Source organism: Natrix helvetica (assembly GCF_964273705.1).
Source record: "Natrix helvetica genome assembly, chromosome: 1".
NCBI lineage: Eukaryota > Metazoa > Chordata > Lepidosauria > Squamata > Natricidae > Natrix > Natrix helvetica.
In genome coordinates this window covers 324,960,226-324,976,647 of record NC_138548.1, presented here as the reverse complement: position 1 = coordinate 324,976,647, position 16,422 = coordinate 324,960,226, and the positions used below count along the sequence as shown (strand labels likewise).

Sequence of the window (16,422 nt, the reverse complement as noted above, 5' to 3'; positions counted from 1 at the left end):
CAGGAAATAAATATGAAATGGCATTTATAAAAGCATAATGACCCTGGGATCTGTTCTGCTTCTTATTCCTCCTTGAGAGCAAGAAATATTCCAATTTTAAATTCTCACAATTGCTGCTATTTAAATCACGCACCCTTGAGGAATATCTTCGGCCTTCTCTTTCTCTTGGAGTGGGGTCTCAAGTGATGAGAATAGGGAGCCTCACACTGTCTGCAAATTGATTTCTCCATTTGTTCTCCCTTCACTAGTTCTAAGCTAATCAGTCCATTCCTTGACAATGTTGAATGGTTCCCTAATGGATATTTTTCCTAGTGAAGTGTCCAGTCTCATTTTAATTAGCTTTAGATAATGGACTCTCAACGACTTCCCCTGGGAGTCTGTGGCAAGGTTGTAAAAATCATGCAGTTTGTAAGTTTCGACTGTTTGCTTTGTGAACATGCTTTCCCTTGACACGATTTCATATTCTGACACTTAGATCGAGTACTCAAAAAGATAGTGATATTCCTATTCAAAATTACTTACTAAATCTAAAACCATGAATAGAAAAGTGATAATCACCTTTCCCTGGCAATCAAATGTGTGGCTGAAACTAATAATCTGTTATACGACCTGAAAGAGTTAAGCTGTAGACCACAAAACACAAGATTTTAATAAAGCATATCTCACAATAATTACTGCTGACAATTGTTCTGATTATACCTTCTCAAAAAGGTTAGTAGGGATTTAAGAAGATTTGGAATGAGCAGGCAAATTGACCAAGAGGGGGAAAAAATCCATCAAAATTTGGCCTTCAGAAAATTAATTTTGGAATGCAGTCCCAAATCATTAAAATCAAAGTAGTTTTGCCTTTACTGTTAGTGGAAAGTGTATGCATTAACAATGTTTGTTTTATTTCATTACATTCACACGTGTTTTGCTTGGCTCTTTTTTGTTTAGGATTCAAAATATTACAGCAATCATTGCAAACAAAAAATGCTGTGGGAAGGAAGCAGAGCTGTCATTGCAAGGACAAAAGGACAGGGGGGAAATGAAGTAAAGATGTGTAGAGGTGGTATTCAGCAGGTTCTGACGAGTTCCGGAGAACTGGTAGTGGAAATTTTGAGCAGTTCAGAGAACCGGTAAAGATTACCTCTGACTGATCCCACCCCCATCTATTCTCTGCCTCCAAAGTCCCAGCTGATCGGGAGGGAATGAGGATTTTACAGTAATCTTCTCCTGAAGTGGGGAGGGAATGGACATTTTACAGTATCCTTCCCCTGCCATGGCCACCAAGCCATACCACACCCACCAAGCCACACCCACAGAACTGGTCGTAAACATTTTTGAATCCCACCACGGGTATAGATCAATAGCCTTGATTCTTTTTAAAATAATTGCAAAGCCTATTCTGATTTTTAAGAAGAGATTGGAGAGCCATTTGTTTGAAGTGGTTTAGGTTTCCTGCTTGAGCAAGGAGTTGAACTAGACAACCTTCCAACTCTTATGTTATTTTGTTATTTTCTGTTTTCTTTCATGAGAACAAGCAACTTGTGGGTTTCTTATGCCGTCGATATAGTTTACTTGGACTTCAGTAAGGCTTTTGATAAGGTAGACCATAACCTACTACTAGATAAAGTAGAATACAGCATCACCACCAGATGGATTTGTAACTGGCTGACCAACCGCACCCAACGTTAGTCCTCAATGGAACTGCATCTACATGGACGGAAGTATGCAGTGGAGTACCCCAAGGCTCTGTTTTAGGCCCAATACTCTTCAACATCTTCATCAATGATTTGGATGAGGGAATAAATGGGGAACTCATCAAATTTGCAGATGACACCAAGCTGGCAGGAATAGCTAACACTCCAGAAGATAGGCTTAAGATACAGAAGGATCTTGACAAACTTGAACATTGGGCACTATCTAATAAAATGAAATTCAATGCTGAAAAGAGTAAGGTTCTACATTTAGGCAACAAAAACGGAATGCACAGGTACAGTATAAATGATACCTTGCTCAGTAGTAGTAACTGTGAAAGGAATCTTGGAGTCCTAGTGGACAACCATTTAAATATGAGCCAGCAGTATGGAACAGTGCCAAAAAAGCCAACACAGTTCTAGGCTGCATAAATAGAGGGATAGAATCAAGATCACGTGAAGTGTTAATATCACTTTATAATGCCTTGGTAAGGCACACTTGGAATACTGCATTCAGTTCTGGTCGCCACAATGTAAAACAGATGTGGAGACTCTAGAAAGAGTGCAGAGAAGAGCAACAAAGATCATTAGGGGACTGGAGACTAAAACATATGAAGAACGGTTGCAGGAACTGGGTATGTTTAGCTTAAGAGAGAGAAGGACTAGGGGAGACATGATAGCATTGTTCCAATATCTCAGGGGTTGCCACAAAGAAGAGGGAGTCAAATTATTCTCCAAGGCACCTGAGGGTAGAACAAGAAGCAATGGGTGGAAACTAATCAAGGAGAGAAGCAACTTAGAACTGAGGAGAAATTTCCTGACAGTTAGAACAATTAATCAGTGGAACAGCTTGCCTCCAGAAGTTGTGAATGCCCCAACACTGGAAGTCTTTAAGAAGATGTTGAATAGCCATCTGTCTGAAATGGTATAGGGTTTCCTTCCTAGGCAGGGGGTTGGACTAGAAGACTCCAAGGTCCCTTCCAACTCTACTATTGTATTATTGTATTATAACACATACAGCCTATGTAATAATATTTTATTCCCCAAAACTTTAATTAAAGCTTCAAAACTTTCTGTAACTAATAAACATAATACTGTAGTAAAGTGCCTGTGAAATATAAAACATCCTCGAGAAAAGTGACACCTTTAGATTTTATCATAATGGCACCATGGTTATCTCTTAATCCAGAGTGACTGATAGTACTGATTTTAAGTATTGATAGTACTTAAAATACAAACGTTCAAAGAGTCTAGAATAATTTAAAGTGGGATATGAATTACTAATAGCCTTTCTTTGCTATATCACCTACCCCATGAATGGGGAAAAGAGCATGATGCCTTTTCTTATATAGGACCCAGTTTTTGAAAAGCCTTATCTGAACTTGGATATTTCAAATTGTCATTTTCAAATTTAATTACTGAGATTTTCTAAATGCTGGATTCAGAATCAGTGCTAGGCATGGATCAAAAGGAAAACAACGGGACCTTTATGTCACCTTCAGGAGAATTCTTCCATCCATGAAGGCATCACTGGTCCAACTTCTCTCCATTAATTTCTGCTTCCTCCAGGATCAGCAAAATTAACAGATCCTGTTCCTAAAGTTTTTATTCCCTTCCATCTGTCACCTGTCCATCCTTCTCTGTTTTTTTCTTTTCCATTTTGAACTAGATGAACACACAAAGGAAGAGACAGCAGGAAACTACTTATATCAGTCTTACTTCACCTTTACACTCAGAACATATGGCTTGCGGTTTCTATCCAGAATGAATTTTGAGCTGGACAAATCCCACGTAGGGAAAGAAAGAGTAACGTATAAATTGGTTAATATTAAAATTGGTTTTAAAAATAAAAACTATAAGTATTTATTTATTTGGTTTTCAAATTTATATAGCCACCCATCTCACAAGAACTGACTCTGGGCAGCATACAATAATCCATATATAATAATAATTAGACAGTAGACTATAAAAAGTAGACTATAAAAAGTAGACTATAAAAAAGATATAATGAAAAGCTACCCCATCAACAGATACTACAGTGAGCTAATCAAGTATCAATGCAGTGATAGATGCTTTCACTGCCTATCATTGTCAGTTACTGCCACCATTGCTGGCTTTTACAAGCTGTCATGGCAATGTGCTCATCACTCCCAAGGGTCTTCTGAATCATGGCACTGCCGGTGTAATTTCATCTGATTCCCCGCTGAATAGATTTGTAATATATAACTTTGATGGTTTCATATGAGACTCTATTCTTCCATCTTCAATCTTCCCAATAATGATATTGTTGCTCATATTTTATATGAAATCTCATGATGAAAATGGTGAGTGAAGGTGTCTTTAACTGATTAACAGAATCAATTGGCAGCGATCATTGCAATGAGATCACCAATGGTTACCTCAATCACAGGACTGAATGGGGTGATCCTAGGGTGAAAATCTTCATTTTACTATTTGTTCTATTTTTTCCTTCTTTCTTCCTTCTTCCCTCCTTTCCCTTTTTTTCTTTATTTTCCTTTCCTTGTTTTCTTTTTTTTCCTCTTTCCTCTTTCCTTCCTTCCATTTCCTCTTTTGCAATTGTATGCCAATAACTTAGCCACTTTCCAGTACAAGCATAATAATTGTTGTCCTTTGTGAAAAACACTTGGCTTCTTATGGTTATTTCACTTTTAAACCTGGAGAAACAACAGCATCATATTCAATACATTGTATTATCATTCACCCTTACTGCCCTGTCTTTGAACAAAAAATAATAATGATCTGCCTATATAAAATTGCTTTGAAAATCCCTCAGGATATGACCAATTTCACTGCAAATTTCATAATGTTCTCCCAAGTGTTTTCCCCATGTTAGATAATGAGAGGTTTTGCTTTGTTTTAGTCCAGGAGCCAAGGCAGGAATCAACATAATAACCCAGGTAATTTCTATAACCCTGAACCTAGTTCTCTGAATTGATCAAATGGTGTCTGAAGTCTGAAATTTTACCAAACTGCTACTCCTAATGCAGAACTGATCAATTAAAAAGATACAACATCACTTACAATCTAATGTCATGTGGCCTACCATGATACCACCCATTGATCAGCCTATTGTGGGAAAAGGTGTGGCTGCCCAGAATTCTGCTGTGCATCCCATTAGCACCTTCCAATTAAGCAGCAGGGGAAACGTCCAATCTACAGTTTGCTCTCCTATTTTCTGCTGCTCAGATTATAGAACAGGGATAATGATGCCTGTTTCGGGGTGTTGGGTCTGAACATGTGAAGAAATCAATCCTAAAATGATCATAACCCCCTCTGCCTCATCTCTCAGTTGTGGCCCAGACCTCTGTCACTGCCAGGATGTGCCTCCAGATGTCTTTGATATACTTCAAAGGAAAGCATGGTCTTTGCATGGGAAAAATATGCCCATTACTGCTACAGGATTACAGAAGGGGCAATGAGATTTCCACTTTCCATTTGTAACAATCTGGTTCTTCAGGGGTTTGCCACAACAGTTGTAGTAACACCCTGCTAACTGTAGGACAGTTTCATGGCGATTTACATGGAAACGCATCTGTCTTTACATGACAGATATTTTCATCTGTTTTTCAACAGCCCTTTAGAATTTTCTGCATTTTATAACTTATCCCCTTACCTTCGCTAGTCTACCCTAGTTATGTCCCGTCCCCCCTTATATCTCACTCTTGAATATATACTTATATATTTAATATTTCTTTTCTGAAATGATACTAAATTATATTTGGGTTGGCGGAAATGCCATCCCAAGGAAACATAATCTGAGATTTGAAATATACACCAACATTAAGAGAAAGAGAAAGGGAGAGAGGAGGAGAGAAAGAAAGGAAGACAAGGGAAATACGAATTTTCTGCATTTTGTGTAGCTTCATTTTTGAATAGCTTTACCTTGGAGCTATCAGGATAATGTACAGGAGTTCTAGGAAAGGCATTGAAAGGGACATGTAAGCATAGCCTTTTTCCTCCTTATGTTAAAAGCTTACATTATAGAATTCTACAACAGCTAGGAATGTCTGAGCTTCATTGAAACCATAATCAAATATATGACATGGTAGCAATATTCCAATATTTGAGTGTCTGCCATAAAGTGGTGAATCTAGAAAGCATACTAAAACGCAGAGACATCATCCTGCCAACAAAAGTGCATATAGTTAAGGCTATGGTTTTTCCAGTTGCAATGTATGGATGTGAAAGTTGGACCATAACAAAGACTGAGTGCCAAAGAATTGAGGCATTTGAACTATAGTGCTGGAGAAGATTCCTGCGAGTCCCTTGGACTGCAAGGCAATCAAACCAGTCAGTCCTAGTGGAGATCAATCCTGACTGCGCTTTGGAAGGCCAGATCCTGAAGATGAAACTCAAATACTTTGGCCACCTAATGAGAAGGAAGGACTCACTGGAGAAGAGCCTAATGCTGGGAAAGATGGAGGGCAAAAGAAGAAGGGAATGACAGAGAATGAGGTGGCTGGATGGAATCACCTAAGTAGAAGGTGTGAACTTAAATGGACTCTAGAGGATGGTATAGGATAGGAAGGCCTGGAGGAACATTGTCCATGGGGTTGCAATGGGTCATGCAAGACTTTGTAACTAACAACAACATAAAGAAGAGGACAAATTACTCTTCAAAGCATCACAGGGCAGGATTAGAAACAATGGATGGGAATGAATCAAGGAGAGAAGCAACCTGAAATGAAGGAGAAACTTTTTAACAGTGAGAACAATTAACCAGTGGAACAGTTTGCCTTCAGAAGTTGTAGGTGCTCTGTCACTGGAGGTTTTTAAGAAGAGACTGGACAGCCAACTGTCTGAAATAGTATAGGGTCGCATGCCTGAACAGGAGTTAAACTAGAGACCTTCAAGGTCCCTTCCAGCTCTATTCTATGTTATGTTAAACATAATGAGCTTTTATGACTTCATGGAATAATAAGTCTTCCTGTGACTTTGTGCCCATCAACAATTCTTCAAACCTACAAAAATGAACTTTGCACATTTATGATCACTTGGAAACTTCTCTTTTAAGTAGCTGACAATAAACATGGAACATGATGAAAACAAATTAGCAATTTAGAAGGACGATCCTGGTTATATTTATAGGATATAACCATGCTGTCTCACTTGGCTTAAGGCTTTCTATTGGCCATTCCAGGAAGAAACCAGTAAATCCTAGAATTAAAACCACCAATCCAAATGCCATTTAATTCATTCAGAATAGAGACTCTACATTTATCTCCCTTCATTTGTTTAAAAGAGTCACTTAATGTTTCCTAAGAAAATCAGATGCCCCAGGTTAAATATTTTCTCACATATTTGGGGGTGGGCGTGGGATGGGGAAGGAAAGGCGAAAAGAGTTAGGGACTAATAGTCATCTTCTCCAACCATTTCCCATTCTTTCCTAAGGTCTCTTCTATCCAATTCTAGTGAACTTCCTAAACAACCTTCCCTTCTGTCTCTGCTCCTCAAAGCATGTTCAGCTGGCAGGGTGTGGCAGATACCTGAACATAGTATGAAGCATGAGAACATGCCAGGACTGGACTTTTTTGCAGTGTATTTGGTTTAGGGCAGCTGGGGGAGGGAGGAGGAGGCTGGCATTGAATGATTTCCATCAGAAATAGCCTGAAAAAGAGGGGAAAGGGTGTGTATTGGTCTGTGTGACTGGAGACCAGCTGTGCAAAAAGGAAGCATCTCTGCACCTTTGATTCCCCAGCACCCACTGCCTTCTCTCATCTGGCTTTTCATTTTCTGCACTGCTACAAACAGCTGTTCTAGAGGAGCACAACTCTGCTGCTTCTCCCCCCCCCTTCTTCAAGGTATGGTGCCCTCCCTAAGGAGGTTCTTGTTGCTCTTGGTAACGCCCGGTGGTTTGGTTGCGGTTAGGATATTTCTGCCAGGGTGTGTGCACGTGTGAAATGAAATGCCTTCTTTCACAGAATATCCCCCCAATTCTCCATTGAGAAAGATGCGGCCGGTGTGTGACTTTTCTCTCCCTCCCCTTCGCTGTTGGTCCTGCCTCTTGTTTGCCAAAAACACAGCGCCCCCCCACCCCCCACACCCCAATCTCTAGCTTCAAGTCTCTTCTCCCCTTTGTAGGTCTTCATCCCTTGGAGTTCAGAAAAATGGGCTTTGGGAAGGAGGGGTACGAAAGAGAATTGGGAAGGTTTCTCTCACTCCCCTTTCTCCTTCCTGTTCAGGGAATCTTCCCTTGATTCTTGGGGAACCTTGGAAGGAGATTCTACCTGGTTGATTCAGATCCGGTAGGGAGATAGGTAGGTAGGTAGGTAGGTAGGTAGGTAGGTAGGTAGGTAGGTAGGTAGGTAAGCGTGTATGTGTACGTACGTGTCAGCCTATCGCTTTCTCCCCGTTGGATTTTTTTTTTTTGAGAAAGCAACCTGTGTGTGTGTGTGTGTGTGTGTGTGTGTGTGTGTGTGTGTGTGTGCGTGCACGCGTATAAAGAGATTGACACCTGGATGAATTGGAAAGTCGGCAGGCTATATAAAACCCTCTTCTTCCCACCCATCCACCACCAGCCCGCGCGCGTCTACCGTTCTCAGGTGTCCGTCAGCTTCTAACCGGGGAAGAGCCTACGAAGCGGCTCAGGCCAGGTCAGCCTTAGGGGCTTAAGGGACAACTCGCCCAGATCTGGGGAGTGGGGGACACGCCCCCACGAGCCCTTCTCCGGGGTCCAGGTAAGCGTCCGGAGACGCCCTTTCCCAGGTTGCCAGGCTTCAAGCAAGTTCCTCGTATAGGAGAAGGCCGGGGGAAGGGTGAGCGAGCGAACACAGCTCGTTCCCCGCTTTCGGTGTCTCTCCAACCTCTTAGCGGCAGAGGGATGGCGGCCGGGTGGGGGGAGTGGGTTGGGTCCGTGGGAGGGAGGGAGGGAGAGGATAAGGCTGTCTCCCCTCCTTTTTTTTCTTTCTCCCCGGAGCACCAGCAGCAGGCACAGCAGCAGCAGTTTGTGCATGTGTGTGCGGGTGTCCATGCTTGCGCGCGTGTCCGTCTGTAGCTGAGAGAGAGAGAGAGAGATTTGGGGAGGTTTAGGGGCTCGTTGCCATGACTCCCTTGAAGCTCCGCCGAAGGAGATATTGATGCCAGTCACGGAGGGACCTTCTCTTTTCTCCAGGCTTGAGATTTTTCATCCTCCTCTCCCTCTCTCTTTCTCTCTATCTCCTCCCTTTTCCCACCTTCTTCCCCTCCTAGCTCCCTCCCCTTTCGCGAAGGGAAGGAAAAAAAGCAAAAGTGATTAATTTAGCAAGCTGGGACGGGCTCCCCAGCGCTCTTGCCCTCAGCCGAATTCCGTTGCAAACTCCAACCGCTTCCCTGAGACAGACAGACACACACACACGCTGGCACCCCTCTCCCGCGCGTGCCCCCCAACCCGGCAGCGCTGCAAACAGCTCCCGTCAACACACCCCTCAAGTGGCAAGGTAAGATGAAGAGAGAAGGGGGAGAAAGGGGAGGAGGTGCCCTTTCGCACCTGGATGGGGGAGAAATCTACTGCAAGGAGCGTTTTGGGGGTACAAGGGTGGGGGAACAGATTTGGTGGTCCCAAAGGCTGAGAGATGCGGTGAAGAAGGGGGAAAATGTAAGAGAACTGGACAGGACCTTTTCCCTAACAAAAGACGCTTGGATAAACTGGGGAAAAAATCTAAAGATCTCCTGACAATCCACCTGCTGAGCTAGAAGGAAACCCACGGTGGACCCAACGCCACCAGTGAAAAAGCTTCCTCGCCTCAGAGTCCGTTGTTTCCTCCCTATCTCAGCTCCGGATCCTCCTGAGCCCCCAAAAGTAGAAAGGGAACTCGCTTCCCCTCACCACAACCGTCCATGGGAATGCGATTGGGAATCTTTTGTGGTGTGATGTGTGTGCGTGCTTGTGTTTCCCCCACCCCCACCCCGCCTCGCACGACCCGAAGGGATCCGCCAGAGAGCAACAGCAAAGCAATATACCGTCGATTCGGATGTTAGGGACAGTTGACACCTTCAAATTCAAGGAGATGTTGTTCGTCCTTCCTCCGGGTTTTAAGTTGCCGCCTATTCCGAGGCTTTTTATGATATAATCTAGCGGAGATCGGTGGATTATACGGTCCTAGAAGTATTTGGGGAGGGAAGGAGGGGGAACAAATCAGTGTGACATTGTTATCTGGTTAAAGTTTATTTGTCACAGTCCTTTGAAAGTATGAGGGGGAGGGGTGTCTTTCTGAGCATGAGGAATTACAAGGGACTAGTGTGAGTCTTTGAGGATGATATGCAATGCTGAATTTGAAGATTATTGACTCTATTTTCCCCCTCCCCTTCTAATGGCATTAATTGTTAGTTTGGATTTATTGAAGTTAACAAAAAATTGGATTTGATTTCTAATGGAGAAAAGGGCTTATTTATGATTTTAAAACCCACATTTTATTATAAATGGAAAGACAGATAAATGAATTGTAGAATAATAAATATTAATTATTTAAGCATATGTAATTTGGAATAAATGAAGGATAAATTAGATGCTGTGTTATGGAAATGGCATAAATAAGGGGCATACCAAAGTTGAGGTAAAGGTGGTTTAAAAGCACATCATGATCACAAACACCAATTTAAGTAATTTCCTCCTAGATGTCTGTGGAGATTATCAGTCATCCAGGTCATGGCTGTCCCAAAGGTGTGTTTTCAAAAGGTAATCGGACTTTCTTGTCTTTTTCTTGAAGCCATTTCGCTTCTTATGGAGTAAGCTTCTTCAGTTCTACTTCAGTTGCCTTTTGAAAAAGCATCTTTGGGATAGTTCCTCCTAATTGTTTCTTCCTTCCTATCTCCCTATTTCATATCAAGGTAGTAAAGGCATGAAGTGTTATCATAATCTGCTCACAGAAGTACTCAATGCCCCATTCCCAAAAAATACCTGACAGTCTCTTAATGTGGTAGTATATTGATGTTCAAAAGTAGGCTTTTGTAAACCTCTTAGGTTATAAACGTTTTAAAGAAAAATGGGATCATGCATTTAAATGAAGGAAATATGACCTATTTCACAGTGAGTCCCAACTCCATCAGACTACATCTAGATTAAGATTGACTTCGATGGGATCTAGGTCTGACAGGATGAAAACATATGCCCCATTGATGTCAAAAGGACAAAATGCAACTATTTTGTCTTCATATGACTAATCAGAATGTGCCACTCAGTCTTTGATAATAACAAAGTAGGTAAAAGACTTGGACAAAATGGATTGGTTTATAAAATATAAACTTCACCAGAAGAGAGCCATTATTTTTAAAATAACAATTTAATTTGTAGAAAAATTGCGAATAAATCTTGATGTGTTGCATTAGATTCAAATGCACTGCATAACATTTGCACAGGGGAGTCTGCTTTCTTTTCTAAATTCCATGCATAAGGATTGGTTCTGAAACTATCTTCTAATTGAGGATGCACATCTGTGTGTATTCAGTCTTCAAAAAGGTTATAACAGATGTATATGTGCATGCAATATTGCTGTCAGAGCTGAGGGGATTCTCAATAGATTACCCTGGGGTGTTCCTAGCTGTGTATTCGACTTTAAACATTTTAGTCGTGCTTTCTCTAGTCTCATTCTTCCCTGCTTCACCCTTCAATATTTATCAAGCAGTGGCCCTTTTCCTGATTTTTATTTTAAAACTGAGGGTTGCCCTTTAGGTAATCAGGTTTCAATATGGACTTAAATCCAGTGCACATCTCTCTGCATCTGTCTGTCTGTGTGTGTCTGTCTCTGTCTGTCTGTCTCTGTCTGTCTGTCTGTCTGTCTCTCTCTCTCTCTCTCTCTCTCTGTGTGTGTGTGTGTGTATGTGTGTGTCTCCAGATAGACATATGGTATACATATACACATCCATCCATCCATCTATCCATCCATCCATCCACCTACCATCTATGTATCTATCACAAGATAATTCTTGGAAGCAATATCCACCTGTTATATTCTGTTCTACATGTGTTCATTTTTCTGTTATCCCATCAGGAATTCCAGTTAAGCCATGTTCATAGGGCTTTATGTGATTCAAATTGTCCTCATTTCTACCAGTGCTACATTAGTCTCAGGTATCTTTTGGTGTGATTCTTAAAGATTCTTATGGATAGCTACAACATGAAATACCCTCCCCTCCACTTACTCTAACGTTAGCTGTTATTGTTAGATATTCCCTTCTCCCATAAACCAGTTTCCTACAGGATAAACTAAAGGCAGAAAACTTTTACATCTTATAATGTATGGGGGGAGTTTGGGGGGTGTATGTGCTCTGACATGCATGAATCTTCCAGAGCCTTCACAATTAGATACAGTTCTTAAATCTTTGACTTTTTTTTTAAAAAAAAGGCTTTAGTATTTGGAAAAAGAAGGAAGTGACAGAGGTTGGGAGAGAGGAAATGAAAGTAATTCTTAGAATATGATCATTTTTGCACAGTGGCTTCGTTAAAAAATTATGGGATGCATGGGCTTATTTTGGATGGAAGAATGCAAAGGAAAGTGAAGTATTCAGATATTACCCTTGGATTGTTTCCCACAAATGTATCTTGTTGTTTTGTGTGTGTGCTTATTAATACTTTGGGTCTCACAATTACAAATGCACAGATGTACCATGAGTCTTGATGGAGCAATTACACTCTCCAGAGGCAGATGAATGGAGAATGTAGAAAATTTCCTTTATAACATAGGCTGTCAGAGTGATCTGTAAATGCTGTTAAATTAAATAAAGGGATAAATATTGATAAGAGAAAAACTTGTACATCTGTTAAGCATTCTATGCAGCGTCCATTCAATGTTCCAGGCTTTCAACAAACTCCTTAGCATCTGTTATGAAGAAAATGCCACTAAAATGACTTAATGGCATTCAATCTCCAGATCCTTTATTATCTTTTAGTGACTTCATTTGGATGCTAATTGCTTAGAGGACCAAAACCATCCCTTAAAAAATTGCAATAATGCCCAGAATGCTGAGCAACAGTACCTAGCATTTCTGAGTACATTCAATCAAATAGGACCAGGATTGCTGAAAATCAGTGCCAACAAATCCCATAGAAGCCAAATATTCCAGAAAAATACCCTATGGGTTGTATCAAATTTGTTGGGAAAGTTGTAGCAGAGCTAAGCAGGGTAGAATATTAATCAATCAATCAATTGGAATAGAGCTGAAAGTTACCTTGGAAGTTTTCTAGTCAAATCCCCTTCTCAAGCAGGGTACCCTATTCAATATGAGAAAAGTGGCTGTCCAGTTTCTTCTTAAAAGCCTCCAGGGATAACTTCTGAAGACAAGCCATTCCACTGGTTAATTATTCTCACTGTTAGGAAGTTTTTCCTTAATTCCAGCTTGCTTCTCTCCTTGATTAGTTTCCATCCATTGTTTCTTGCCTTCTGGTGCTTTGGAAAACAAGTTGACCCCCCTCGTCTTTGTGGCAGCCCTTCAAATACTGGAATACTGCTATCATGTCACCTCTAGTCCTTCTTTATGCTTTATCTGTTTTCCAGCACAGATCATTGACTACAGTAACGGAGATGGTTTTACATTGCAACGTATGTGTAAATAATCTTCGCCCACAGAATACTGAAATTGGATTTCCAACATTAACCCCAGGATCTTGCTTAAAAATGCTTCTGTAAAAGTTGCTTGGACATTACTCTTGTCTGCCACCGACCCAGACAGTTCCCCTTCGGCAGTTTTTACTAAGCAGGATGAACTGAGCAAAGATCTAGCAAACAAGTGTTTGTCCTCATTTCTCCAAACAACTTGTCCAATACTCTACCTCCGGGTGAACAAAATGAAACTCATCCATCAAAACTGGACAAGTGTCTGCCTCAGTCACCCCACCAGAATCCACTGTCAATGTAGAGCTGTCAAAATGAATGGAAGTAATTTTAGCAGAAAAATGGTTTATAGACTCATCTCACTGGGTTGCCTAATTGAGGGATCCAATGAGCATAATCTCTTTTCTTCTCAAAACAACTCATATGGACATATCGGGGGGGGGGGGGGAGAGGGAGGTTGTCATCAGATTTCAGACAAATAGCTATCCATGAAATATATGAGAATATGGGAAAATCATAGGACTTGTAATTCAACCTGTCTACAGGGCATTAGTCTGGAACCTTTGTATATGCGTGCACATATACATACAGTACAGCCATACACTAATAACATCATTGCAGTAAGAACATATGGTGACAACTTCCTCCCTTATTATAAAATATTGTTTATAAACGGTATTTGAAACAACAGAGACAAAGAGGGATCTTTGGTAAAGCACCATGGTAAAAATTCATCTTCACAGAACTATTTATGAGCCCTAAAATTTACCTTTGAAAAGCACTGAAATATTTTTAGCATTCATCATCTTGAAATAGCATGGTCAGTTTGGAAGAAAAATGTTTTGGCTTACCTGTGTGTGTTTACAAATACTCAGTAACATGTAAAGGCTTCGTTTTTCAAACAATAACCCTTGACTGTTGCTGATTGCCATTACACAATAACAGTGTATTTGTATGGTTTGTTGTAAAAGGTCTCATTTTTCTATCTGGTCTGCCCTAAATAGGATAGCTTAGGTAAATAAAACAAAGATGACTTTTGCTGATATTTGCTGCTATCACTTTCTGTTTTCCACCCAGTCAAGGAGATAGAAGTAAGACTAAAACATCCAAATGTCTCCCCACTTCTAGTATAAAGGAAAGAAAAATGGCAATTAAAGGTGAAGAACAGTGGTGGGATTCAAAAACTTTTACTACCAGTTCTGTGGGCATGGCTTGGTGGCCGTGGCAGGGAAAGGAAACTGTAAAGTCTCCATTCACTCCCTATTCCAGGGGAAGGTTACCCCATCCCCTCCCGATCAGCTGGGACTTGGGAGGCAGAGAATAGATGGGGGTGGGGCCAGTCAGAGGTGGTATTTGCCAGTTCTCCAAACTACTCAAAATTTCTGCTACCCGTTCTCCAGAATTGGTCAGAACCTGCTGAATACCATCTCTGGTGAAGAAGTGATAGCTAATTTGCAAAGATTTAGGATGTTACAGTCTAAATCCACAAGATGCCACCAAAACCGTTTCCTTTAAATTTTATTCACTTTATTAAAAAACATAAAACTGCAAATAGCAACATAAATAGATGTGGCCTTCTGAGAAATAACAGAATAACAGAGTTGGAAGGGACCTTGGAGGTTTCTAGTCCAACCCACTGTTCAGGCAGGAAACCTTATACCATTTCAGAGAAATGGTTGTCCAATCTCTTCTTGACAACTTCAAATGTTGGAGCAGGTTGTGCTTGAACTGGGGGGAGGGGGCTATGTGAATGTGGCCAGGGTGGATATGGTCAGCTTGGCATCATCGTGTTGGGGTGCCTGTGGCACCTCTGCCAGTGAAAACGGAGTTCAGGAGGGTCACATGCAGCCCTCCTGACCTCCATTTTCACTGTCAGAGGTGCCACTGGCTGGTCCTTCACTGTTTCCAGGGTGGTCCTGCAGGTCAGATCCAAGCACCCCTTGGGCCGGATTTGGTTTGAGGGCCTTGAATTTAACACCCCTGCTCTAGCTGATCACTTATAGCTCCTAGAAATTTGCATGCAATTAAAGTGCTGCTACCCAGCCTTTCCTTGGGAACTCACTAGAAAGCAAAACAAATCATACTAATACCAAAGAACATAACATTGTTGGATGGATTCTGTTTATCTTATTTAAAAAATGGCTTTAGCTAATGCAAGTATCAGTCCCACTAGGTAGATCAGACCAGGAAATCAATTTCTCAGAAAGTTAGAACTACCTTTTTGCAATTGGCTATAATAACAGAATCAGTCAAGTTTGATTGTGTTGTACGTCCCTCCCTCTACCTCTCAGCCTTACTTCTATTCCCCAGAGAATCAGGAAGGCATCTGAGTCACTTCTGAATGCTATCTTGTTTCTCAGAGGTTAAAAATGTTGCATTCCTTTTTGCCCAGGTAACAATATATTCTTGTATATTTCCTTATTCTCCACAATAAGTAAAAAAGAATAAAGTAGAAATTATTTTATTTTTCACTCAGATTTAATTCTTTCAGATTTAGAAATTTCAATCCAGTTCAGCTTCCTCAGAAGCAAGGCATTTATCACACCATAAATTCCATAAAGCCAATATCAATTCAATTAGCTCTGTCCATCTCAAATCTTTGCATCCCCATAGCTCTTGAACAATTACTGTTTCTTTACTTTGTGTATTAGCAATGCAGAAAAGGCACCCAAACATTTAAAAATTGGACAGCAGACAAAATAGGACCAACAACTACAAGAAGTTCTTAAGAAAGGCTTAAATGTCACACCAGTCCAGATGAATTCTACCTTCTATTCTATCTGTACAGTAGGAATGTTAAAATAGTAAAACAATAGAATAAAACTGAGAGTAGCCTTTCAGAGTGAAACGGGCAACATATAATTTTTTAAACAAAACCTAAAATAACAAATACAGTAGCAAAAACATAATAAAAACCATGACACACATTTGAAGTTGTGAATTTAACAAGTCATTCTTAAAATGCCAAGTTTTTACAGCTGTTCCTAAAACTCAACAAGGTGAGAAATAATCTGATCTCTGGCAGTGAGCTGTTCCAAACGAGATCTACTGCTCAAGCAGGAGATCATATACTATTTCAGACAAATGGCTATCCAATCTCTTCTTAAAAACCTCCAGTGATGGAGCTTCCCTTTCATAAGGGAAGCCTTATGAAAAGGTTCAACTCGCTGGATTCTAGATTATGCTCCTTTATGAGG

The 16,422-nt window shown here is 40.7% G+C and overlaps 1 protein-coding gene across 3 annotated transcripts in view; it reads left to right on the top strand.

Annotated features, from left to right (window-relative positions):
- Positions 1-8,247: 8,247 nt before the first annotated feature.
- CHL1 (cell adhesion molecule L1 like) overlaps positions 8,248-16,422 on the top strand; it is a 220,055-nt gene continuing 211,880 nt past the window's right edge. For 2 of the 3 annotated variants that reach the window (XM_081940228.1, XM_081940226.1), the window contains exon 1: positions 8,966-9,115. The gene's annotated coding sequence lies outside the window, so the exon portion shown is untranslated. Of the gene's footprint in view, positions 8,378-8,965; positions 9,116-16,422 lie in introns of those variants that run through there. The other variant, XM_081940227.1, reaches the window with a different exon arrangement.